The sequence below is a fragment of the Acanthochromis polyacanthus genome, chromosome 16, assembly GCF_021347895.1.
Source record: "Acanthochromis polyacanthus isolate Apoly-LR-REF ecotype Palm Island chromosome 16, KAUST_Apoly_ChrSc, whole genome shotgun sequence".
Lineage (NCBI taxonomy): Eukaryota > Metazoa > Chordata > Actinopteri > Pomacentridae > Acanthochromis > Acanthochromis polyacanthus.
Window position 1 is genome coordinate 38,649,811 of NC_067128.1, and position 25,923 is coordinate 38,675,733.

The 25,923-nt window shown below is 42.2% G+C and overlaps 1 protein-coding gene and 2 long non-coding RNA genes across 10 annotated transcripts in view; 2 read left to right on the top strand and 1 right to left on the bottom strand.

The window, feature by feature from the left end:
• LOC127530367 (uncharacterized) overlaps positions 1–25,923 on the bottom strand; it is a 128,819-nt gene that overhangs the window by 65,045 nt on the left and 37,851 nt on the right. The window contains exon 1 of one of the 2 annotated variants that reach the window (XR_007936979.1): positions 6,756–6,973. The exons of the other annotated variant lie outside the window; for it this stretch is intronic. This is a non-coding gene — a long non-coding RNA (uncharacterized LOC127530367). Of the gene's footprint in view, positions 1–6,755; positions 6,974–25,923 lie in introns of those variants that run through there. 2 annotated transcript variants of the gene reach the window in all.
• The window catches only part of LOC127530337 (lymphokine-activated killer T-cell-originated protein kinase homolog), a 349,629-nt gene that overhangs the window by 39,159 nt on the left and 284,547 nt on the right, over positions 1–25,923 (top strand). The gene's annotated exons all lie outside the window — the stretch shown is intronic.
• LOC127530341 (uncharacterized) lies at positions 432–2,291 on the top strand. Its single transcript, XR_007936913.1, has 4 exons — positions 432–1,323; positions 1,463–1,571; positions 1,698–1,756; positions 2,141–2,291. It is a non-coding gene; the product is annotated as an uncharacterized LOC127530341 (long non-coding RNA).

Sequence of the window (25,923 nt, forward strand, 5' to 3'; positions counted from 1 at the left end):
TTTCTCAAAAAAATAAAAAAAACTTTTTCTCAAAAAAACTCTTCTTTTTCTCAAAAAAAAAAAAATTCTCAAAAAACTTCTTTTTCTAAAAAAAAAAAAAACTCTTTTTTTCTAAAAAAAAAACTCTTCTTTTTCTCAAAAAAAACTTCTTTTTCTCAAAAAAAAAAACTCTTCTTTTTCTCAAAAAACTCTTCTTTTTCTAAAAAACAAAACAAAAAACTCTTCTTTTTCTCCCTTCCCCCCTCTCTCCTATCTACTCCCCCTCCTCCCCCTCTCACCCTTCTTTTTCTCCCCTCCCTTGGAGTTGCAGGATATCGGAGGACTCTTCTTCCCCTCCAAGTTTTTCTGTTGAGGGACCTCCTGACAAACATACAGAATGCTGACAAACATGCAGGAGGTCCTCTCTTAGCATTTTTTTCTAACCAGTGTGAGTTTCTCTCCTCAGATGCCTCCTGCCTTACCTAAGAGGGCTGCTGGACTTCCTGCCAGCCAACCTCCAGGTAAGAAGGTTCACAAACCTTTCATTTCATTAAATTTACCCCGTTTTGTTTTAAACATTTTAGCTACGTGTGATTTTCTGGATGTGATCTGGTCAGTTTTTATTTGAATGAATCTCTTGTGATTATGTCTGATCAGATCTATTCCAACTTTATTTGGATGAATTTTCTTCGACTGTATTTTGTGTGATTCTGTCTGAGCTCGGTTCTTGTCGGTGGGACTCTTGTCAGGGTGCCCGTCAGAGGTGTGGGCGGATCTGGGGGGCATTGTGGGAAACCTCCTGTGGTGCCCCCCCTCACAGTGAAGCTCCGCTCTGTCAGAAGGTGAACAGGATGCAGACGGCATGTCACAGAGAAGCAACATGTGCGTCTGTATCCCACCCTGGACCCACAGTGGAGTCCACAGTGACAAGATCACAGTTCAGGAGAGTCACACTGGGATTAAAAGGGGTGGTTAAATGTGTTATTTAAGATAGTAAGTGTAGTGTGAGGGTGAAAGTCTCGCTGCCAGAGGGAAGTTTCCAGGAGAGGTACGTAAGGATCCCTGTGAATGCTGCTGCATGAAACGGTGAGTTTTGGATTTTGACTTTGCATTCATATATCTAATATTTTTGAAATCTCAACAATAACACACGTCGACAAGATTCTGCCGCGTTTTTCTTTTTGATTTCTTTCAGACTGATGATCTCGGGACCCAAGACCAAGACAAGGACGACCCCAAAGACGATTTGAAGACGAGTGACCGAGCCCCAACAGAGATGAAGCCAGAGACGACGACCGCCCTGTGAGGAGAAGAAACTTTATTGAGATTTTACCGGATGCACTGGTAATTTAAATGTGAAAAGAAAGAATGAGCCAACAGACACTGCAGGGATTTAGTATGTAGCACATCACAGTCTGACAAAATGTAGTGATGTCAGAATCAATTGAAAAATACATCTGTATCTCTCTCTTTTTTTTTAAAGAATTGGTGCTTCAACGACATCAAGCAGATTCAGACAGGATGGACCAGAGATGACGGGAGGCAGATCCAGGACCAGTGCATGACTCGTGAGACCATGCAATTAACACAAGGTAAGTTTATCAAATAGACTGGCTAATTAGAAACTTAATGTTAATATGAGTATGTGAAGTCATTTAGCTCAGATGTAATTATTTGTCTGAGTCAATTAAAGTTTTCTCTCTTTTTGCTGTCTTTAGAGCCATCTCTCCAAGACCCCCGATCTTATGAAAGATCAGATCAATAACCAAATGAAAAGGTGACTTTGAACACTAAAATGCACCATCTCTGCAGTTCACCTTTGTAATGTCTCTAAGTTCTGTTAGTTGTTCATCTCCCACCTGCCTCTCCCTCAGAATTTCTATCTGAATTTTCAGAGTTCTTCACTAATTTAGTCTTAGTACAGACAGAGTCATTATAACAGGTGACTTAAATATCCATGCAGATGCTGTGAATGACAGCTTTAACTGCATTTAGCTCATTGTTACACTCAGTTTTTTCTCAAAATGTTCATTTTCCAACCCAGGCTGCTGGAGGATTTCACATGATGTATTCCTCTCTCCTCTCTCCTCTCCTCTTTATGTCTTCAAACAGTTAGACGCCACCTTTGTATGTCACTGACTTTGTGTTTTGTCCTCTGCAGGTTTCTCTGGATCTGGAGCTGCATGTTTCTGATCTGCTGTTGTCGGCCTCAGCGACCTCCAAAGTCTTCATGTTCTCTCCTTCCTCTCTACCCTCAACCCAACCAGAAGGTTTTTAAAACTTCCCAACAACAGGAAGTTTTTTTCCTTCACACTGGGCACCACATGGTTGATCTGATCAACTGCAAAAAGAGAGATCCTCAAATAAAAAACAAAAGAACACAACAGAACTCTGTTTGTTTTAAAGTGTAACATAATGCACCCTTCCTTTTATACTTATTTTTGGAGAGCATGTGTTATGGTTCTCAAACTAAATTAGTTTAAAAAATGTGCTTTCAAACCACTGGTTTCTCACAAACACCTGGACTCCATCTTAAAACTGCACAGCATTTGAACATACTGCTGGTTGAGTGTTTACTTGGAGTAAATACACTAACATTAACAGATTGTATCTGAAATTCAGTCATAATGTGCACCAACTAGTGTCTGTTGCGGTTGACAATAAAGTAGCTATTCTGTTCTATTCTGATTAATCCCTGCTCATGCTGCATCCTTGTCCTAGATTACAGGATGCATTCAGTCCCTGGATGTGTTCCAGGCAGAAAAGTTAGATTTGGTTACAATAGGAGGAGCAGTTTAAGTGTTTCGGTCTTGTAGATTGTTTCAGAATGAAAAGTGCAGATTTGAAATCCTCAGTGTGTGTGTGGTCAGTCATTAGAGATGCTCCAACCTGAGCTGTGCAACATAACCAACTATTATGCATTGTTGCCTGTTTTGGTTCTCCCTTGTGTCGTATGCTGTTCACTGCAATTCAACAGTTTCATTTATCAGACGCTTTTATCCAAAGCAGCGCATCTGAAGTAGATACAACACACAGTTGATGAACCTGAACACATCATCAGTGATGCTTCCTGGACTGTTTCGGCTCTTTCAACATCACACTCCATCACCCAGGACACCCAGGCAGAGTAGATCAGGTTGTGTCTAGGGGTCGCAGCGCCCCCAACAGGTAACTAGTACATAACACATCGACTTAAAGGGGAACTTCGTTTTTTTCAACCTGGGGTCTGTTTTCAATATATCATTTCATACAATGTGGAGTGATGGAGAAATGAATTTCGACATAGCTCCAGTATTTACCAGGAAGGCACGCTTAGCAGCTCAGCTAGGCGCAAAGTATGGGGCAACTTGCGCCCCCCCGGATCAAAGTCCGCCCTAACGTGCTTTTTTCCCACACGACCGGCTCGGGATAGTCTCATGAGTGTCCCACAACATAACTAGAGATGGAGAAGTGAAACGAAAACCTCCCATTACCTGGCGATCGCTCTTTTGTTGTGGTCTGTATCCAAATCTCAGGACGCTAGAAAGCAAATCTCATTAAAGTTTACCCTTTAATGTCTACCAAAGTCCAGATACTAATGTGCCTCAAATCTACACGTGGTAAGATTCATGTTGAAAACAATAATGCTCCAGTGTTGCAACCTGAATGTATTCTGGATTTTGCAGAAACATTCTTACACCTCATTCAGTTCCTGGTTTCTCCTGCCCACACCTCTGGTTATCAGACTATTTCCTCTGACTTTAAATAAACACCTGCACATCACAACGTAAGCAGCAAAACCATCAAGTTCTCTATGTGCATTTACACACGTGTCTAGGAGCAATGGTGACTTCTTTAGTGAAGTGAGATGGAAGCTTCATGAGCGTGAACCACTTTGACAGAAGGTGACATCTGCTGGCTCTGTGTCAGAACAGCATCTAAGTGGAAAAAACTTCTCACAGTCAGAGGTGTTTGAAAGATCGAAATTAGAATGAACCAAGAGTCGGCGGCGAAGAAAGCAAGAATTAAAAAGAGGAACGGCCTGGAAACCACAGGATGCAGCCAAATGTGCTGTCACCTAGTGTAGACTTTTCACTAAAACGAGCTCGTGGTTTGAAACGACAAATGAGGACAATGATACGGTACACAAGATGTTGAGCTTTGCTTTTCAAACACCGTTCAATTATTATGAGTCAGTGAATTGTGTTGCCTTGTGGCATATCTCATAATATTATATCATTTAAATAAAATATGATGCCAGGCCACATAACTGGGAAACTTTGTCTTGTAGCCCCTCAGAGTCTAAAGAAATCCAGCACCAAGCAGCAGCCAATGAGTCCAGAATGGTTCATTGAATCAAGATGAATGAGATGAATATCCCTCATTCTCTATACACTGCTTTATCCTCACTTGGGTCGCGGGGGGTGCTGGAGCCTATCCAGCTGACTCGGGCGAAAGGCAGGGGACACCCTGGACAGGTCGCCAGTCTGTCACAGGGCTACATACACAGGCGAACATCACACTACGGGCAATTTAGAGAAATCAATTAACCTCAGCATAATATTTTGGACTGTGGGAGGAAGCTGGAGTACCTGGAGAAAACCCACGCATGCACAGGGAGAACATGCAAACTCCATGCAGAAAGATCCCAGGAAGGCCAAGATGCAAACTGAGGATCTTCCAGCCACAAGGCAAAGTGTTAACCACCAAGCCACTGTGCAGCCCAAAGACGTAATCTGATATTCATAATTATGTTTTCACTTGTGTAATGATCACCTGTAAACTACAAACAGTTTTTTTGTTAGCTAGACTGAGCCTTTCTATATCCACAAGGGAGTAGGCCTCTTCAACAGAGTGTCGTGTCACATGTTTCTACAGCTGCCCAGAAGGGACAAACCAAAATATTGGCTCAAGAGAGAGCCTTTTGCAATCCTAAAGTTGAGTGGACAGACACTTAGGTCATCCTAACACACTTGGAAGAGAGGAGTTGAGTGAGAGCTATTCAGTTCACCATTTTGAATGTTTATCAGGGTGTCCCACACATTATGGGCCAGCAGGAACCTCCTCATCTTCTAGTAGACTCAGTAGGCATGTTATCATCCATCATGATCATTGATAAACACAAAGTAACCCTATCTGGTCATGTGAATTAGCACACAAAAATGGGGCTTAGGGTGCCATTTTCAGCCCAACAAAAATCTAAATGGTAATTTCGGTTCCTAAACTTGCACTGTCTGAAAAAAAAAATGTAAATAAACCTTCAGTTTCAACAAGTTAAACTATAATTATGGTCTAGACAACACTCAGACTTCAGGTTTTCCTGGATGAAAGTTCACAGATTTATACCTTCTTCATCTCATCCAGCCTCTAAATGTGGTATTTTGTTCCTCTTTGTAAGTGCTAAATTAGAAAAGATAACAACATCCTGATCTACTAGAAGGTGGATTCATGTCTCTACCTGCCTACATGTATGGGAATGATCATGCCTATTCTATGGTATGATAACCATCCAAATTGTGTGTTTAATTAGTGACAATTTACAACCTTCCCACTCGACACCACAAAGTCCTACACTTCTGGTCCGTGTACCACAAACATTTTTACAAAATATCACAGGTCCCAGCACAATTTCGAGGCGTTTGCAATGCTAGAAGTAGGACAGAGGAACCACCTAGCATGGCAGCAACACCTGGAAAAATAAGAGAAATGTTCAGAGAGATGGGCAGTAAGCATAACAGAGGCTCTTAACTGTTGTATGGCTTTTTAAGAATAATACAGGATTTTCTGATGGAGGGTGCCACGATGTTGAGAAAAGGCACATTAACTTGACTTTGAGCTTCACTACGTACAGGTCCTTCTCAAAAAATTAGCATATTCTGATAAAAGTTCAGTATTTTCTGTAATGTACTGATAAACATTAGACTTTTCGTATATGTTAGATTCATTACACACAACTGAAGTAGTTTCAAGCCTTTTATTGTTTTAATATTGATGATATTGGCCAAAAAGTAAAGAAAAACCAAAAATCCCTATCTCAAAAAATTAGCATATTCCATCCGACCCAATAAAAGAAAAGTGTTTTTAATACAAAAAAAGTCAACCTTCAAATAATTATGTTCACTTATGCACTCAGTCTTGGTCGGGAATCCTTTTGCAGAAATGACTGCTTCAATGCGCGTGGGCAATGGAGGCAATCAGCCTGTTGGCACTGCTGAGGTGTTATGGAGGCCCAGGATGCTTCGATTAGCGGCCTTAAGCTCATCCACAGTGGTGGGTCTGGTGACTCAACTTCCTCTTCACAATATCCCACATGATTCTCTATGGGGTTCAGGTCAGGAGAGTTGGCAGGCCAATTGAGCACAGCAATACCATGGTCAGTAAACCATTTCCCAGTGGTTTTGGCACTGTGAGCAGGTGCCAGGTCGTGCTGAAAAATGAAATCTTCATCTCCATAAAGCTTTTTCAGCAGATGCAAGCATGAACTGCTCCAAAATCTCCTGATAGCCAGCTGCATTGACCTGTCCTTGATAAAACACAGTGGACCACCACCAGCAGCTGACATGGCACCCCAGACCATCACTGATTGTGGGTACTTGACACTGGACTTCAGGCATTTTGGCATTTTCTTCTGCCCAGTCTTCCTCCAGACTCTGGCACCTTGATTTCCAAATGACATGCAAAATTTGCTTTCATCCAAAAAAAGTGCTTTGGACCACTGAGCAACAGTCCAGTGCTGCTTCTCTGTAGCCAAGGTCAGGCGCTTCTGCCGCTGTTTTCTGGTTCAAAAGTGGCTTGACCTGGGGAATGCGGCACCTGTAGCCCATTTCCTGCACATGCCTGTGCACGGTGGCTCTGGATGTTTCTACTCCAGGCTCAGTCCACTGCTTCCACAGGTCCCCCAAGGTCTGGAATCGGCCCTTCTCCACAATCTTCCTCAGGGTTCGGTCACCTCTTGTAGTTGTGCAGCGTTTTCTGCCACACTTTTTCCTTCCCACAGAGGTGCCTTGATACAGCACTCTGGAGCAGCCTATTCGCTCAGAAATTTCTTTCTGTGTCTTACCCTCTTGCTTGAGGGTGTCAATGATGGCCTTCTGGACAGCAGTCAGGTCGGCAGTCTTACCCATGATTGCGGTTTTGAGTAACGAACCAGGCTGGGAGTTTTTAAAGGCCTCTGGAATCTTTTGCAGGTGTTTAGAGTTAACTCGTTGATTCAGATGATTAGGTTAATAGCTCGTTTAGAGTACCTTTTCATAATATGCTAATTTTTTGAGATAAGGATTTTTGGTTTTTCTTTACTTTTTGGCCAATATCATCAATATTAAAACAATAAAAGGCTTGAACTACTTCAGTTGTGTGTAAGGAATCTAACATATATGAAAGTCTAATGTTTATCAGTACATTACAGAAAATACTGAACTTTATCACAATATGCTAATTTTTTGAGAAGGACCTGTACATTCAGGCCAGCAGTGTGTTTCCAATATCTCTCACCTCCCTACAGAGGAGTGATGTGAATTTTACTGCTCAGCAAGTCGTATTGCACGAAGTTTTCACCATGTGTTCAGTGCTAACTGTGGTTTGTATCATAGAACGCATATAAACAGGGCCGGCTCTCCCTATACGCGAATTAAGCGGCTGCTTAGGGCCCCGCCGCCACTAGGGGGCCCCCGAATTGACTGTGTCTGATGGTCTGACCCACAGACTGCCATCTAACATTACTTGCTTCGGACTAACCTGGCAACCACGGTGGTTGCCAGAGGGGCCCTCTGTCCCCCCGCACTTTTTTCAGCCGTTACAACAGCTAAACCCGTTGTTAGCATCCAGTAACGTGTTTTCCCGAGCCGTCTTTGAATGCACCATGAGCGCATGCTAACGCAGGTGTTCCAGAGGAGACGTGCTGCTGTGCTGAACGTGCGTCTGGAGTAATGTTTAGCAAACCAGCCAGAGCCAGCAAGAAGCAAAAAACTTTACACAGTTTTTTCCAAACAAACCGTGTAAGTTGTGTGAACTTGTTGGATGCAAACAATGTTAGACTTGTTAGCTAAATGATGACAAGGTAAAATGTGGCAATATATCAATATGTTAAGCTAGTTAACAATTCAAATGTGGTTGCCTCTGTTACATTACTTGCTAATTAGTTTATTCTTGGAATAAACCCAGTCCTCTTTAATTTCTGGGCAGAAGATGTGCTCACAATTGCTCTCCATGTATTTAAGTCTTTTGCTCCCAAAAGAGGAGAGTCAGGGAGGAGAAAAAAGAAAAGGCTATCTATGGTATAAATGTGGTTAAATTTACAACTATTTTTACTGCTTCTCTTTCAAATTCTATCTCAGAATTTTGATTTTCAGATTTTTTAATGATTATTTCCATAACAAAGAGCAGAGTCAGGCAGGAGATGGACCAGAGGCGGCGGCCAGCAGTAATGTTGACCATGCAGGGTCTGCAGAGGTGAAAAAAATATGTATCTATGGGTTAAAGTGATTTTGAGGTTAAATTCTACTGCAATTTTTACTCTTCCTAATGCTATTTCAGAATTTTTCTTACCACATTTTTTATGTTTATTGCCATAACAGAAAGGGCAGAGTCAGGGAGGAGATGGATCAGAGGCCAGCAGCAGGGACAAGGATGTAGGGTCTTTACAGGTAAGGAGAGATTATATCTTCCTGAAAATAAGATATCTATTGCAGGGAGAAACCAGGCAGTACTGATCATTTCATGTTCAGTGTTTGGCACCTTTGGCTACTCGTCCAGTAGATGTTCAAGGGACATTGTTGTCAACTCAACTAGAGTTTGGCCACTAAAACTTTAGATTTTATAGTTTTATACTTTATAGTTTAAAGAACTAGCCTAGTTGGTCCCCTGGTATTGTACTGTGGCTGTTAGGGATTATGTGGTTCTTTAGCCACTAAGGACGGTGCAATTAAATGTAAGAGAATGATAAATCGCTCTGAAAAATTTGTCCCCCTCACTTCTGAGATGGTGGTTATGCCCATGTCTGTCTTCCAATAAAACATAAATCATCATGGTAACATATCAATTTAAACTGGCTTATTAGAAAACTATACGGGAAAAATACAGGAAAGAAAAAATAAACCAGCAGTCAGTTGGTGACTCCATGCTTCGTGCGTAAGTTAGGCTACTGTGACACCACGGCACCGTTTCAAACTTGATCGATTACACTGGTCTGGAGAAGCCACAGATGGAAAAGCAGTAGCACTAGAGATGGCATCATGGCTCCAAAAAGGAAGTTCAGGAGTGGGCTGAATATTTGCTGTTAATCATGTGCATGTGTGTTTTAACCCAATTACAAGCTGAGCATGTGATTTGGTAGTTGCCCTGTGCATGTTTTGGGGCCACAAAAAAAATCTTGCTTAGGGCCACCAAAGTCCAAGGGCCGGCCCTGCACAGAAAGCAAATAGACCTGTAAAAGGACTTGTATTTGATCCGAAAAAGTGGTATCAGTGCATTTCTCGCTGGTTCAAACGGTCAGTCAGGCCAGTTTGTTTAAATGCAAAGCTTATGGAGAGTCCTTTACAGTTTTCTTTTTTTAAAAGTTGAGCGCAAGGAGGAGGGGTTTGTCACACTTTTCTGGAAAAGGTTCAAAGCAAAATGATCAAAGTAATTAGTTGCAAAAATCAGAAAGGGAATTAAAGTTGCCTCAGAGGAATCTAATCTGCTACAGAGAGTTCTGGAGACAGCTGGAAGTAAAATGAATGCAGAGTAATGACATATCCAAAACATATGGTCCAAAATATGCATCCGGCAGAAATGTGCAAAACCATTGTCCCCTCCAGTTGAGCCTTTTATCATGGGTAAATTTATGCCGATTGATGATGCTTCCCAGTTGAGTTGCAGCCTATCAGATATCACAGTTGTGATGTGATTTCTTGATTGGTTAGAGACACCTCTGCAGCGTCTCCTCTTTATTATGTCTATGGAGGAGACTCTCCTCAGGGACTGATCACAGCAGCAGAACCCTGAACCACAAGTTAGGGATGAGACAGATGAAGATGAGTCGGTTGATAGTTTTGATAATTTGCTCGCCCTCAGTCACAGGATGTACATACATACATGCTGATGTTGTAAAGAGTAGTGTTGGAGATTTGCCCTTTAACTGATGTTCTGTGAAATTTAAGTTGCGATGGAACAGTTTCCTTGCAGAGGAAAAATGGACGATAGCGTTATTAGAAACTGCAACACTTATTTTATTTTTATTTCTTTAAAATGAAATATTTATATTTTTTCTTTTAATTAATTTTAAGGTTTGAATATCTGTGAACACTTATTTGAACAGAATAGAGATTCTGATATTGTTGACAAGTATGTGTTGTAAAAAAATAATGTTGGAGATGTGCACTTATGTTGAAATAAATCCACATTGTGAAGCAACCCTTACTTGCACTGAATTGGAAGTATTTTAGAAAAATACACTGAATTACAGGGCTTTACAGAAAAGTGTGCTATTGTAGACTTAACATGTAGTTACATGATTTTAATATTAATGTCAGGCCGAGTGGGGTGTATGATTCAGATTAAAACTTTTAAAATAGAATTTAAATTGGGTAATTTGGATTAAGAAGCAATTAAAGCTGACAACGCCACCTTGTAAGGGACGAGGACCCGATTAAAAGAGGTTCTTAACCCAGAGGTGAGCAGAGGATAAAACAAAATTTACTCCGTTCCAGTAAATTTGTCTACAAATAAGTGTTTACAATAAAAATTTAGCAGACTAAAAGTTCTTAAAGTCACTAAGGAATTGGTGACCACTGGACTCGTCACGCGGGGCCTCTTCTTTGGTGGGGGGGTCAGGGGAGCTTCTCCAGTCCTCCGGGGCCACGGCGCTGCTCCTCGCGATTACACAGGCTCTGGAGCCTGGGACAAAGAGAGGAGCTGCCAGTGGGGGAAAGCAGTAAAGGACCCACGCGTATCCCTCCCGTGTGTGGTGACTCACCGGGTCTGAGCGGCTATATCTAAGCCGCCCAGTATGGCGCAAACACTCGTTGAGCACCGCCGTGCGTTCCAAAACTGGCCCCACTTCGTGGCTCCCGTGCGTCTCTCTCTCTCTCTCTGTTCGTCCTGGCTTGGTGCCGGTGCTGTGCGCCCTTGTTCAGCCTAGTAGTCTGCCATGTTGCTCGTTACACACCGCCATTCAGCGTCGCTTCTGCCCTGTTGCCTGTCGTGCTGCCGTTCACCGCTGCCTCTCCGCCGCTCGCCCTGCGGCTCCCCCTCTCTGCTGTTGATTATCTCTTTTGTTTGCTGTCATTGCCCCAGATTCTGTCCTGCGTAATCAAACTGATTGGCACCAGGTGCGCTCAACCAATGTTCACAGTCTCTGTTCCCGGCACACACAGGCAGGCAGTGGGCGTGACCTGAACCCATCCAGAAAAAAAAAAAAAGAAATATACAAAGAAAAGCAACACAAGGCATGCAATTTGGCAAACCAACACAGAAATCAAACAAATAATTTCACAACAAAATATAAGGAAACCACACACCAAATAATCATGCAAATAAAGAAAATCAAAGTAAATAAATATTCCCACATTAATAGGTCGTGATCTAAAGTGGGCCTGAAACTCCAGGGCTGAGCATGAATCCCACTCTGGCCCTGATATTCAGTCTCTGTTCCACAATGATTCTGGGTTTATAGGGTTTATTTATTTGTATTTAATCTTCTGTGGATGAATCCCGAGATCCATCAGAGCTGCCAGGAGAATTTCATTAAGGTAAGCGGCCATTAAGCACAAAATTACGCAGCACTGCTTGAACTGTGTTATTAGAAGGACTATAAGATGATTTTCGTGCAATAATTTGCTTTTCAGGATCTTGTTCTCACTAAGATGCTTCAATCAGAGGCGGATCTTGTCAGAAAAGGTTCAGGTAGCTTTGAGGCTCCACACATCTCTGACAGGCGATGGAAACTCGTGCGCATACGTGGAAAAGCGAAACAGAAATGGACAACATGGACGATTGTTTTAGCTGCAGATCAGAACTGGTCAAGCACAGTGCATCTTTTAAATCATGGCAACAGAAGGTGACGCGCACCTACAAAAGGCCTGTTGACGTTCGAACTTTCCATTTTGCATTTGGACTGTCAACATGAAGGTAAGAAAATTATTTTCATGCTTTTCTCATCAGCTGATCTTCTCTGAACACTGTGTTTTGCTGTATAACCGTACAGGAGAATGTGTAGATAAAACTGTTATTTTGTTACCTCCGCCAGGAGGTTATGTAATCATCGGAGTTTGTCTGATAATTAACAGCATAACTCAAAAAGTCATGGAGGGATTTTCACCAGATTTTTACAGAATGCCCGGAAGGCCAAAAGTAACAATCGATTAGTTTTTGGAGGTGATCCGGATCACCGTCTGTACAATTTTGAGAGATGGCATCTCTCAAAATTGTACAGTCCTTCAAAAAAATCCTGGATCCAGACGGTGATCCGGATCACCTCCAAAATCTAATAGATTGTTACTTTGGGCTTCCGGGCATTCTGTAAAAATGGTGAAAATCCGTCCATGACTTTTCGAGTTATGTTAACAGACAAACAGACAAACAGATGGCCTGGCGAAGGTCTGCGCTCTCCGAGTGCGTTTCTAGTTTAACATGGAAAGTTCGGTGGAAAATGGCTGCTGGTCCATTTCTCATAAAATGTTCCAAATATGATCAGTTGTGTGTGAAGCATTGAAGGTCCTCGGAGCCTCTTTTTAAGGTTTCCGATCAAACGTTCAGTTTATCATGATGTGGATATTGATTTAAATGTGCCGAGACCAGTAAAATGAATAATTTACATGTTCACTATGAAAAACGTCAAAAATCTGCATTTTATAAATTGATATTTGTTATTTCACAATGTGGCTGCACATTGGAGTAGTGGTTGGCACTTTCGCCTTGCAGCAAGAAGATACCCGGTTCTGTATAATTTGGTTTCAGAAATTAAAAAGCAAGATGGCGACTGGCCCATATTTCATAAAACACTAAGAAATGTGTATCTTTGGTAACCATGACGATGGAAGTATTTGAAGAAGCGTCGCGAGGGGAAACGTCCCGACGTCAGAACGTGCACGTGTAATATCCACATCAAAAATATGTATTTTTATAAACACTAATCATTGTTATTATTATTTCACAACAATTGGCACTAAATGTATGTTATTTTCACTGTATTTAAATCGGCAAAATATAGTTAATTTACAAATATTTGCTGTTAGCTACAAGAAAAAAATGTGTACATTGGGGATGGAAATCAAATAGTAAATGCTAATGGTAGTTTGCATGTTCTCCCTGTGCATGCGTGGGTTTTCTCCGGGCACTCCGGCTTCCTCCCACAGTCCAAAAATATGCTGAGGTTATTACTTAAAAATTCTCTATACACCGCTTTATCCTCACTCGGGTCGCGGGGGGTGCTGGAGCCGATCTCAGCTGACTCGGGGGAAGGCAGGGGACACCCTGGACAGGTCGCCAGTCTGTCGCAGGGCTACATATACAGACAAACAGTATGAAATGAGTAGTACTGGGCCTGCACAAGGAACAATGGCTCCATTCACTCTGTGTACATCTGACTTCAAATACAGCACTGAGTCCTGCCACATTCAGAAATACTCTGATGACACTGGCAATTTAGAGTAATCAATTAACCTCAGCATATTTTTGGACTGTGGGAGGAAGCCAGAGTTGATTATTATTACGGTTATTTTAATATAATTTTTATTTAAATACATCACAGATGTTTCCTGTGGTTTCCATTATTTTTTAACCCATATTCACAGTGGTTTACTGTATTATTATTGTTAAAAATAATGGAATAGTGTATTGTCCAAGTGAAAAAGAACAGCAAATATCTGTATTTATTTTGTAAACATTATTATTATTATTATTATTATTATTATTATTATGTAGTAGTAGTAGTAGTAGTATTTCAGAAAATATAATCTGTAATACAATAATTATTATTTTGGTTCTACTTTAATAGTATTATAATTTAAATACTTTACAGATATTTTAATCTATATTCACAGTTGTTTACTGTATTATTATTGTTAAAAGATCATTTTTGTAAAACAGATTTAGTGTTTTGCATTTTGATGCATGGTATTTATGGAATTTGGAGTTAAAATAAGTGAAATGATGGAGAAGTAAAACGAGGAGCATTCATGAGAGCTGGTTTGTGACGTTGCAGAGCTGTGTGAGTTTTTAGTCTCTGCTGACTAAAGATAAACAAAGTGAGGATTTTAGTTGAGAAGTTTTCTTTCTGGATTAGTCTCTGAGCAGAAATGTGAAGCATCTTCCTGAAACCCTGAAGCTGGAGTCGATCAGAGACTCGGGGTGCAGCAACATGTTCTCCTCTGAGTTCCTCTGAGGTTCTCCTGAGCGTCCCTCTTTGAGCAGCTTCACCTCTTTGCTCCAGTTTCCTGAGTCTGTGTTGAAATGTTGTTTTTGTTTCTGTTTCCAGCGGACGTCGGACCCCAGCGACTCTCCAAGGTACAGCACACCCTCACCTCCACCATGCGCTCCCTCCTCCTCCCCCCTCCCTCCAAGCGTCCTCGCTTGTCTCCCTCCCCTCTCCTCTCTCCTCTTCCTCCCCCTCTTCCTCCTCCCCCCTCCCTCCAAGCGTCCTCGCTTGTCTCCCTCCCCTCTCCTCTCTCCTCTTCCTCCCCCTCTTCCTCCTCCCCCCTCCCTCCAAGCGTCCTCGCTTGTCTCCCTCCCCTCTCCTCTCTCCTCTTCCTCCCCCTCTTCCTCCTCCCCCCTCCCTCCAAGCGTCCTCGCTTGTCCCCCCCCCTCTCCTCTCTCCTCTTCCTCTCCCTCTTCCTCCTCCCCCCTCCCTCCAAGCGTCCTCGCTTGTCTCCCCCCCCTCTCCTCTCTCCTCTTCCTCCCCTCTTCCTCCTCCCCCCTCCCTCCAAGCGTCCTCGCTTGTCTCCCCCCCTCTCCTCTCTCCTCTTCCTCCCCTCTTCCTCCTCCCCCCTCCCTCCAAGCGTCCTCGCTTGTCTCCCCCCCTCCTCTCTCCTCTTCCTCCCCTCTTCCTCCTCCCCCCTCCCTCCAAGCGTCCTCGCTTGTCTCCCCCCCCTCTCCTCTCTCCTCTTCCTCCCCTCTTCCTCCTCCCCCCCTCCCTCCAAGCGTCCTCGCTTGTCTCCCTCCCCCTCTCCTCTCTCCTCTTCCTCCCCTCTTCCTCCTCCCCCCTCCCTCCAAGCGTCCTCGCTTGTCTCCCCCCCCTCCTCTCTCCTCTTCCTCCCCCTCTTCCTCCTCCCCCCCTCCTCCAAGCGTCCTCGCTTGTCTCCCCCCCCCTCTCCTCTCTCCTCTTCCTCCCCCTCTTCCTCCTCCCCCCTCCCTCCAAGCATCCTCGCTTGTCTCCCCCCACCTCTCCCTCCACAAAAAAACTCGTCTTTTTCTCAAAAAACAAAACAAAACCTCTTCTTTTTCTCAAAAAATAAAAAAAACTTTTTCTCAAAAAAACTCTTTTTTTCTCAAAAAAAAGAAAAAAAAATTCTCAAAAACTTCTTTTTCTGAAAAAAACAAAAAAACTCTTGTTTTTCTAAAAAAAAAGCTCTCTTTTCTCAAAAAAACTCTCCTTTTTCTCAAAAAAACCCCAAAAACTCTTCTTTTTCTCAAAAAACTCTTCTTTTTCTAAAAAACAAAACAAAAAAAACTCTTCTTTTTCTCCCTTCCCCCCTCTCTCCTATCTACTCCCCCTCCTCCCCCTCTCACCCTTCTTTTTCTCCCCTCCCTTGGAGTTGCAGGATATCGGAGGACTCTTCTTCCCCTCCAAGTTTTTCTGTTGAGGGACCTCCTGACAAACATACAGAATGCTGACAAACATGCAGGAGGTCCTCTCTTAGCATTTTTTCTAACCAGTGTGCGAGTTTCTCTCCTCAGATGCCTCCTGCCTTACCTAAGAGGGCTGCTGGACTTCCTGCCAGCCAACCTCCAGGTAAGAAGGTTCACAAACCTTTCATTTCATTAAATTTACCCCGTTTTGTTTTAAACATTTTAGCTACGTGTGATTTTCTGGATGTGATCTGGTCAGTTTTTATTTGAATGAATCTCTTGTGATTATGTCTGATCAGATCTATTCCAACTTTATTTGGATGAATTTTCTTCGACTGTATTTTGTGTGATTCTGTCTGAGCTCGGTTCTTGTCGGTGGGACTCTTGTCAGGGTGCCCGTCAGAGGTGTGGGCGGATCTGGGGGGCATTGTGGGAAACCTCCTGTGGTGCCCCCCCTCACAGTGAAGCTCCGCTCTGTCAGAAGGTGAACAGGATGCAGACGGCATGTCACAGAGAAGCAACATGTGCGTCTGTATCCCACCCTGGACCCACAGTGGAGTCCACAGTGACAAGATCACAGTTCAGGAGAGTCACACTGGGATTAAAAGGGGTGGTTAAATGTGTTATTTAAGATAGTAAGTGTAGTGTGAGGGTGAAAGTCTCGCTGCCAGAGGGAAGTTTCCAGGAGAGGTACGTAAGGATCCCTGTGAATGCTGCTGCATGAAACGGTGAGTTTTGGATTTTGACTTTGCATTCATATATCTAATATTTTTGAAATCTCAACAATAACACACGTCGACAAGATTCTGCCGCGTTTTTCTTTTTGATTTCTTTCAGACTGATGATCCCGGGACCCAAGACCAAGACAAGGACGACCCCAAAGACGATTTGAAGACGAGTGACCGAGCCCCAACAGAGATGAAGCCAGAGACGATGACCGCCCTGTGAGGAGAAGAAACTTTATTGAGATTTTACCGGATGCACTGGTAATTTAAATGTGAAAAGAAAGAATGAGCCAACAGACACTGCAGGGATTTAGTATGTAGCACATCACAGTCTGACAAAATGTAGTGATGTCAGAATCAATTGAAAAATACATCTGTATCTCTCTCTTTTTTTTTAAAGAATTGGTGCTTCAACGACATCAAGCAGATTCAGACAGGATGGACCAGAGATGACGGGAGGCAGATCCAGGACCAGTGCATGACTCGTGAGACCATGCAATTAACACAAGGTAAGTTTATCAAATAGACTGGCTAATTAGAAACTTAATGTTAATATGAGTATGTGAAGTCATTTAGCTCAGATGTAATTATTTGTCTGAGTCAATTAAAGTTTTCTCTCTTTTTGCTGTCTTTAGAGCCATCTCTCCAAGACCCCCGATCTTATGAAAGATCAGATCAATAACCAAATGAAAAGGTGACTTTGAACACTAAAATGCACCATCTCTGCAGTTCACCTTTGTAATGTCTCTAAGTTCTGTTAGTTGTTCATCTCCCACCTGCCTCTCCCTCAGAGTTTCTATCTGAATTTTCAGAGTTCTTCACTAATTTAGTCTTAGTACAGACAGAGTCATTACAACAGGTGACTTAAATATCCGTACAGATGCTGTGAATGACAGCTTTAACTGCATTTAGCTCATTGTTAGACTCAGTTTTTTCTCAAAATGTTCATTTTCCAACCCAGGCTGCTGGAGGATTTCGCATGATGTATTCCTCTCTCCTCTCTCCTCTCCTCTTTATGTCTTCATACAGTTAGACGCCACCTTTGTATGTCACTGACTTTGTGTTTTGTCCTCTGCAGGTTTCTCTGGATCTGGAGCTGCATGTTTCTGATCTGCTGTCGTCGGCTTCAGCGACCTCCAACGTCTTCATGTTCTCTCCTTCCTCTCTACCCTCAACCCAACCAGAAGGTTTTTAAAGCTTACCAACAACAGGAAGTTTTTTTCCTTCACACTGGGACCACATGGTTGATCTGATCAACTGCAAAAAGAGAGATCCTCAAATAAAAAACAAAAGAACACAACAGAACTCTGTTTGTTTTAAAGTGTAACATAATGCACCCTTCCTTTTATACTTATTTTTGGAGAGCATGTGTTATGGTTCTCAAACTAAATTAGTTTAAAAAATGTGCTTTCAAACCACTGGTTTCTCACAAACACCTGGACTCCATCTTAAAACTGCACAGCATTTGAACATACTGCTGGTTGAGTGTTTACTTGGAGTAAATACACTAACATTAACAGATTGTATCTGAAATTCAGTCATAATGTGCACCAACTAGTGTCTGTTGCGGTTGACAATAAAGTAGCTATTCTGTTCTATTCTGATTAATCCCTGCTCATGCTGCATCCTTGTCCTAGATTACAGGATGCATTCAGTCCCTGGATGTGTTCCAGGCAGAAAAGTTAGATTTGGTTACAATAGGAGGAGCAGTTTAAGTGTTTCGGTCTTGTAGATTGTTTCAGAATGAAAAGTGCAGATTTGAAATCCTCAGTGTGTGTGTGGTCAGTCATTAGAGATGCTCCAACCTGAGCTGTGCAACATAACCAACTATTATGCATTGTTGCCTGTTTTGGTTCTCCCTTGTGTCGTATGCTGTTCACTGCAATTCAACAGTTTCATTTATCAGACGCTTTTATCCAAAGCAGCGCATCTCAAGTAGATACAACACACAGTTGATGAACCTGAACACATCATCAGTGATGCTTCCTGGACTGTTTCGGCTCTTTCAACATCACACTCCATCACCCAGGACACCCAGGCAGAGTAGATCAGGTTGTGTCTAGGGGTCGCAGCGCCCCCAACAGGTAACTAGTACATAACACATTGACTTAAAGGGGAACTTCGTTTTTTTCAACCTGGGGTCTGTTTTCATATATCATTTCATACATGTGAGTGATGGAGAAATGAATTTTCGACATAGCTCCAGTATTTAGCCAGGAAGGCAGCTTAGCAGCTCAGCTAGCGCAAAGTATGGGGCAACTTGCGCCCCCCCGGATCAAAGTCCGCCCTAACGTGCTTTTTCCCCCACACTGACCGGCTCGGATAGTCTCAATGAGTGTCCCACAACATACTAGAGATGAGAAGTGAACGAAAACCTCCACATTACCTGGCGATCGCTCTTTGTTGTGGTCTGTATCCAAATCTCAGGACGCTAGAAAGCAAATCTCATTAAAGTTTCCGTTTAATGTCTACCAAAGTCCAGATACTAATGTGCCTCAAATCTGACACGTGTTAGATTCATGTTTGAAACAATAATGCTCAGTTTGCACTGAATGTAATTCTGGGATTTTGCAGAAACATTCTTACACCTCATTCACTCCTGTTTTCTGCCCACACCTGCTGGTTATCAGACTATTTCCTCTGACTTTAATAAACACCTGCAGCATCACACGTAGCAGCAAAAACCATCAGTTCTCTATGTGCATTTACACACGTGTCTAGGCAATGGTGACTTCTTTAGTGAAAGTGAGATGGAAGCTTCATGAAGCAGTGAACCACTTTGACAGAAGAGTGACATCTGCTGGCTCTGTGTCAGAACAGCATCTAAGTGGAAAAAACTTCTCCACAGTCAGAGGTGTTTGAAAGATCGAAAATAGAATGAACAAGAGTGGCGCGAAGAAAGCAAGAATTAAAAAGAGGAACGCTCTGGAAACACATGCAGCCAAATGTGCTGTCACTGTGGACTTTTTCACTAAAACGAGCTCGTGGTTTGAAACGACAAATGAGGACAATGAAACGGTACAACAAGATGTTGAGCTTTGCTTTCAAACCACCGTTCAAATTAATTATGAAGTCAGTGAATTGTGTTGCCTTGTGGCATATCTCATAATATTATATCATTTAAATAAAAATATGATGCCAGGCCACATAACTGGGAAACTTTGTCTTGTAGCCCCTCAGAGTCTAAAGAAATCCAGCACCAAGCAGCAGCCATGAGTCCAGAATGGTTCATTGAATCAAGATGAATGATATGAATATCCCTCCATTCTCTATACACTGCTTTATCCTCACTAGGGTCGCGGGGGGTGCTGGAGCCTATCCCAGCTGACTCGGGCGAAGGCAGGGGACACCCTGGACAGGTCGCCAGTCTGTCACAGGGCTACATATACAGACGAACAATTTAGAGTAATCAATTAACCTCAGCATATTTTTGGACTGTGGGAGGAAGCTGGAGTACCTGGAGAAAACCCACGCATGCACAGGGAGAACATGCAAACTCCATGCAGAAAGATCCCAGGAAGGCCAAGATGCAAACTGAGGATCTTCCAGCCACAAGGCAAAAGTGTTAACCACCAAGCCACAGTGCAGCCTCAAAGACGTAATCTGATATTCATAATTATGTTTTCACTTGTGTATGATCACCTGTAACTACAAACAGTTTTTTGTTAGCTTAGACTGAGCCTCTCATATCCACAAAGGGAGTAGGCCTCTTCAACAGAGTGTCGTGTCACCATGTTTCTACAGCTGCCCAGAAGGGACAAACCAAATATTGGCTCAAGAGAGAGCCTTTTGCATTCCTAACGTTGAAGTGACAGACACCTTAGGTCATCCTACACACTTGGAAAGAGAGGAGTTGAGTGAGAGCTATTCAGTTCACCCATTTTGAATGTTATGAGGGTGTCCCACACATATGGGCCAGCAGGAACCTCCTCCATCTTCTAGTAGACTCAGTAGGCATGTTATCATCCATCATGATCATTGATAAACACAAAGTAACCCTATCTGGTCATGTGAATTAGAACACAAAATGGGGCTTAGGGTGCATTTTCAGCCCAACAAAAATCTAAATGGTAATTTCGGTTCCTAAACTTGCACTGACTGAAAAAAAATGTAAATAAACCTTCAGTTCAACAAGTTAAACTATAATTATGGTCTAAGACAACACTCAGACTTCAGTTTCCTGGATGAAAGTTCACAGATTTATACCTTCTTCATCTCATCCAGCCTCTAAATGTGGTCTTTTGTTCCTCTTTGTAAGTGCTAAATTAGAAAAGATAACAACATCCTGATTCTACTAGAAGGTGGATCATGTCTCTACCTGCCTACATGTATGGGAATGATCATGCCTATTCTATGGTATGATAACATCCAAATTGTGTGTTTAATTAGTGACAATTTACAACCTTCCCACTCGACACCACAAAGTCCTACACTCTGGTCGTGTACCACAAACATTTTTACAAAATATCACAGGTCCCAGCACAATTTTGAGGCGTTTGCAAATGCTAGAAGTAGGACAGAGGAACCACCAGCATGGCAGCAAACACTGGAAAAATAAGAGAAAATGTTCAGAGAGATGGGCAGTAAGCATAACAGAGGCTCTTAACTGTTGTATGGCTTTTAAGAATAATACAGGATTTTCTGATGGAGGGTGCACGATGTTGAGAAAAGGCACATTAACTTGACTTTGAGCTTCACTACGTACAGGTCCTTCTCAAAAATTAGCATATTGTGATAAAGTTCAGTATTTTCTGTAATGTACTGATAAACATTAGACTTTTATATATGTTAGATTCATTACACACAACTGAAGTAGTTCAAGCCTTTTATTGTTTTAATATTGATGATATTGGCCAAAAAGTAAAGAAAAACCAAAAATCCCTATCTCAAAAATTAGCATATTCCATCCGACCAATAAAAGAAAAGTGTTTTTAATACAAAAAAAGTCAACCTTCAAATAATTATGTTCACTTATGCACTCAGTACTTGGTCGGGAATCCTTTTGCAGAAATGACTGCTTCAATGCGGCGTGGCATGGAGGCAATCAGCCTGTGGCACTGCTGAGGTGTTATGGAGGCCCAGGATGCTTCGATAGCGGCCTTAAGCTCATCCACAGTGGTGGGTCTGGTGACTCAACTTCCTCTTCACAATATCCCACAGATTCTCTATGGGGTTCAGGTCAGGAGAGTTGGCAGGCCAATTGAGCACAGCAATACCATGGTCAGTAAACCATTTCCCAGTGGTTTTGGCACTGTGAGCAGGTGCCAGGTCGTGCTGAAAAATGAAATCTTCATCTCCATAAAGCTTTTCAGCAGATGCAAGCATGAAGTGCTCCAAAATCTCCTGATAGCCAGCTGCATTGACCCTGTCCTTGATAAAACACAGTGGACCACCACCAGCAGCTGACATGGCACCCCAGACCATCACTGATTGTGGGTACTTGACACTGGACTTCAGGCATTTTGGCATTTTCTTCTGCCCAGTCTTCCTCCAGACTCTGGCACCTTGATTTCCAAATGACATGCAAAATTTGCTTTCATCCAAAAAAAGTGCTTTGGACCACTGAGCAACAGTCCAGTGCTGCTTCTCTGTAGCCAAGGTCAGGCGCTTCTGCCGCTGTTTCTGGTTCAAAAGTGGCTTGACCTGGGGAATGTGGCACCTGTAGCCCATTTCCTGCACATGCCTGTGCACGGTGGCTCTGGATGTTTCTACTCCAGGCTCAGTCCCTGCTTCCACAGGTCCCCCAAGGTCTGGAATCGGCCCTTCTCCACAATCTTCCTCAGGGTTCGGTCACCTCTTGTAGTTGTGCAGCGTTTTCTGCCACACTTTTTCCTTCCCACAGAGGTGCCTTGATACAGCACTCTGGGAGCAGCCTATTCGCTCAGAAATTTCTTTCTGTGTCTTACCCTCTTGCTTGAGGGTGTCAATGATGGCCTTCTGGACAGCAGTCAGGTCGGCAGTCTTACCCATGATTGCGGTTTTGAGTAACGAACCAGGCTGGGAGTTTTTAAAGGCCTCTGGAATCTTTTGCAGGTGTTTAGAGTTAACTCGTTGATTCAGATGATTAGGTTAATAGCTCGTTTAGAGTACCTTTTCATAATATGCTAATTTTTTGAGATAAGGATTTTTGGTTTTTCTTTACTTTTTGGCCAATATCATCAATATTAAAACAATAAAAGGCTTGAACTACTTCAGTTGTGTGTAAGGAATCTAACATATATGAAAGTCTAATGTTTATCAGTACATTACAGAAAATACTGAACTTTATCACAATATGCTAATTTTTTGAGAAGGACCTGTACATTCAGGCCAGCAGTGTGTTTCCAATATCTCTCACCTCCCTACAGAGGAGTGATGTGAATTTTACTGCTCAGCAAGTCGTATTGCACGAAGTTTTCACCATGTGTTCAGTGCTAACTGTGGTTTGTATCATCGAACGCATATAAACAGGGCCGGCTCTCCCTATACGCGAATTAAGCGGCTGCTTAGGGCCCCGCCGCCACTAGGGGGCCCCCGAATTGACTGTGTCTGATGGTCTGACCCACAGACTGCCATCTAACATTACTTGCTTCGGACTAACCTGGCAACCACGGTGGTTGCCAGAGGGGCCCTCTGTCCCCCCGCACTTTTTTCAGCCGTTACAACAGCTAAACCCGTTATTAGCATCCAGTAACGTGTTTTCCCGAGCCGTCTTTGAATGCACCATGAGCGCATGCTAACGCAGGTGTTCCAGAGGAGACGTGCTGCTGTGCTGAACGTGCGTCTGGAGTAATGTTTAGCAAACCAGCCAGAGCCAGCAAGAAGCAAAAAACTTTACACAGTTTTTTCCAAACAAACCGTGTAAGTTGTGTGAACTTGTTGGATGCAAACAATGTTAGACTTGTTAGCTAAATGATGACAAGGTAAAATGTGGCAATATATCAATATGTTAAGCTAGTTAACAATTCAAATGTGGTTGCCTCTGTTACATTACTTGCTAATTAGTTTATTCTTGGAATAAACCCAGTCCTCTTTAATTTCTGGGCAGAAGATGTGCTCACAATTGCTCTCCATGTATTTAAGTCTTTTGCTCCCAAAAGAGGAGAGTCAGGGAGGAGAAAAAAGAAAAGGCTATCTATGGTATAAATGTGGTTAAATTTACAACTATTTTTACTGCTTCTCTTTCAAATTCTATCTCAGAATTTTGATTTTCAGATTTTTTAATGATTATTTCCATAACAAAGAGCAGAGTCAGGCAGGAGATGGACCAGAGGCGGCGGCCAGCAGTAATGTTGACCATGCAGGGTCTGCAGAGGTGAAAAAAATATGTATCTATGGGTTAAAGTGATTTTGAGGTTAAATTCTACTGCAATTTTTACTCTTCCTAATGCTATTTCAGAATTTTTCTTACCACATTTTTTATGTTTATTGCCATAACAGAAAGGGCAGAGTCAGGGAGGAGATGGATCAGAGGCCAGCAGCAGGGACAAGGATGTAGGGTCTTTACAGGTAAGGAGAGATTATATCTTCCTGAAAATAAGATATCTATTGCAGGGAGAAACCAGGCAGTACTGATCATTTCATGTTCAGTGTTTGGCACCTTTGGCTACTCGTCCAGTAGATGTTCAAGGGACATTGTTGTCAACTCAACTAGAGTTTGGCCACTAAAACTTTAGATTTTATAGTTTTATACTTTATAGTTTAAAGAACTAGCCTAGTTGGTCCCCTGGTATTGTACTGTGGCTGTTAGGGATTATGTGGTTCTTTAGCCACTAAGGACGGTGCAATTAAATGTAAGAGAATGATAAATCGCTCTGAAAAATTTGTCCCCCTCACTTCTGAGATGGTGGTTATGCCCATGTCTGTCTTCCAATAAAACATAAATCATCATGGTAACATATCAATTTAAACTGGCTTATTAGAAAACTATACGGGAAAAATACAGGAAAGAAAAAATAAACCAGCAGTCAGTTGGTGACTCCATGCTTCGTGCGTAAGTTAGGCTACTGTTACACCACGGCACCGTTTCAAACTTGATCGATTACACTGGTCTGGAGAAGCCACAGATGGAAAAGCAGTAGCACTAGAGATGGCATCATGGCTCCAAAAAGGAAGTTCAGGAGTGGGCTGAATATTTGCTGTTAATCATGTGCATGTGTGTTTTAACCCAATTACAAGCTGAGCATGTGATTTGGTAGTTGCCCTGTGCATGTTTTGGGGCCACAAAAAAATCTTGCTTAGGGCCACCAAAGTCCGAGGGCCGGCCCTGCACAGAAAGCAAATAGACCTGTAAAAGGACTTGTATTTGATCCGAAAAAGTGGTATCAGTGCATTTCTCGCTGGTTCAAACGGTCAGTCAGGCCAGTTTGTTTAAATGCAAAGCTTATGGAGAGTCCTTTACAGTTTTCTTTTTTTAAAAGTTGAGCGCAAGGAGGAGGGGTTTGTCACACTTTTCTGGAAAAGGTTAAAAGCAAAATGATCAAAGTAATTAGTTGCAAAAATCAGAAAGGGAATTAAAGTTGCCTCAGAGGAATCTAATCTGCTACAGAGAGTTCTGGAGACAGCTGGAAGTAAAATGAATGCAGAGTAATGACATATCCAAAACATATGGTCCAAAATATGCATCCGGCAGAAATGTGCAAAACCATTGTCCCCTCCAGTTGAGCCTTTTATCATGGGTAAATTTATGCCGATTGATGATGCTTCCCAGTTGAGTTGCAGCCTATCAGATATCACAGTTGTGATGTGATTTCTTGATTGGTTAGAGACACCTCTGCAGCGTCTCCTCTTTATTATGTCTATGGAGGAGAGTCTCCTCAGGGACTGATCACAGCAGCAGAACCCTGAACCACAAGTTAGGGATGAGACAGATGAAGATGAGTCGGTTGATAGTTTTGATAATTTGCTCGCCCTCAGTCACAGGATGTACATACATACATGCTGATGTTGTAAAGAGTAGTGTTGGAGATTTGCCCTTTAACTGATGTTCTGTGAAATTTAAGTTGCGATGGAACAGTTTCCTTGCAGAGGAAAAATGGACGATAGCGTTATTAGAAACTGCAACACTTATTTTATTTTTATTTCTTTAAAATGAAATGTTTATATTTTTTCTTTTAATTAATTTTAAGGTTTGAATATCTGTGAACACTTATTTGAACAGAATAGAGATTCTGATATTGTTGACAAGTATGTGTTGTAAAAAAATAATGTTGGAGATGTGCACTTATGTTGAAATAAATCCACATTGTGAAGCAACCCTTACTTGCACTGAATTGGAAGTATTTTAGAAAAATACACTGAATTACAGGGCTTTACAGAAAAGTGTGCTATTGTAGACTTAACATGTAGTTACATGATTTTAATATTAATGTCAGGCCGAGTGGGGTGTATGATTCAGATTAAAACTTTTAAAATAGAATTTAAATTGGGTAATTTGGATTAAGAAGCAATTAAAGCTGACAACGCCACCTTGTAAGGGACGAGGACCCGATTAAAAGAG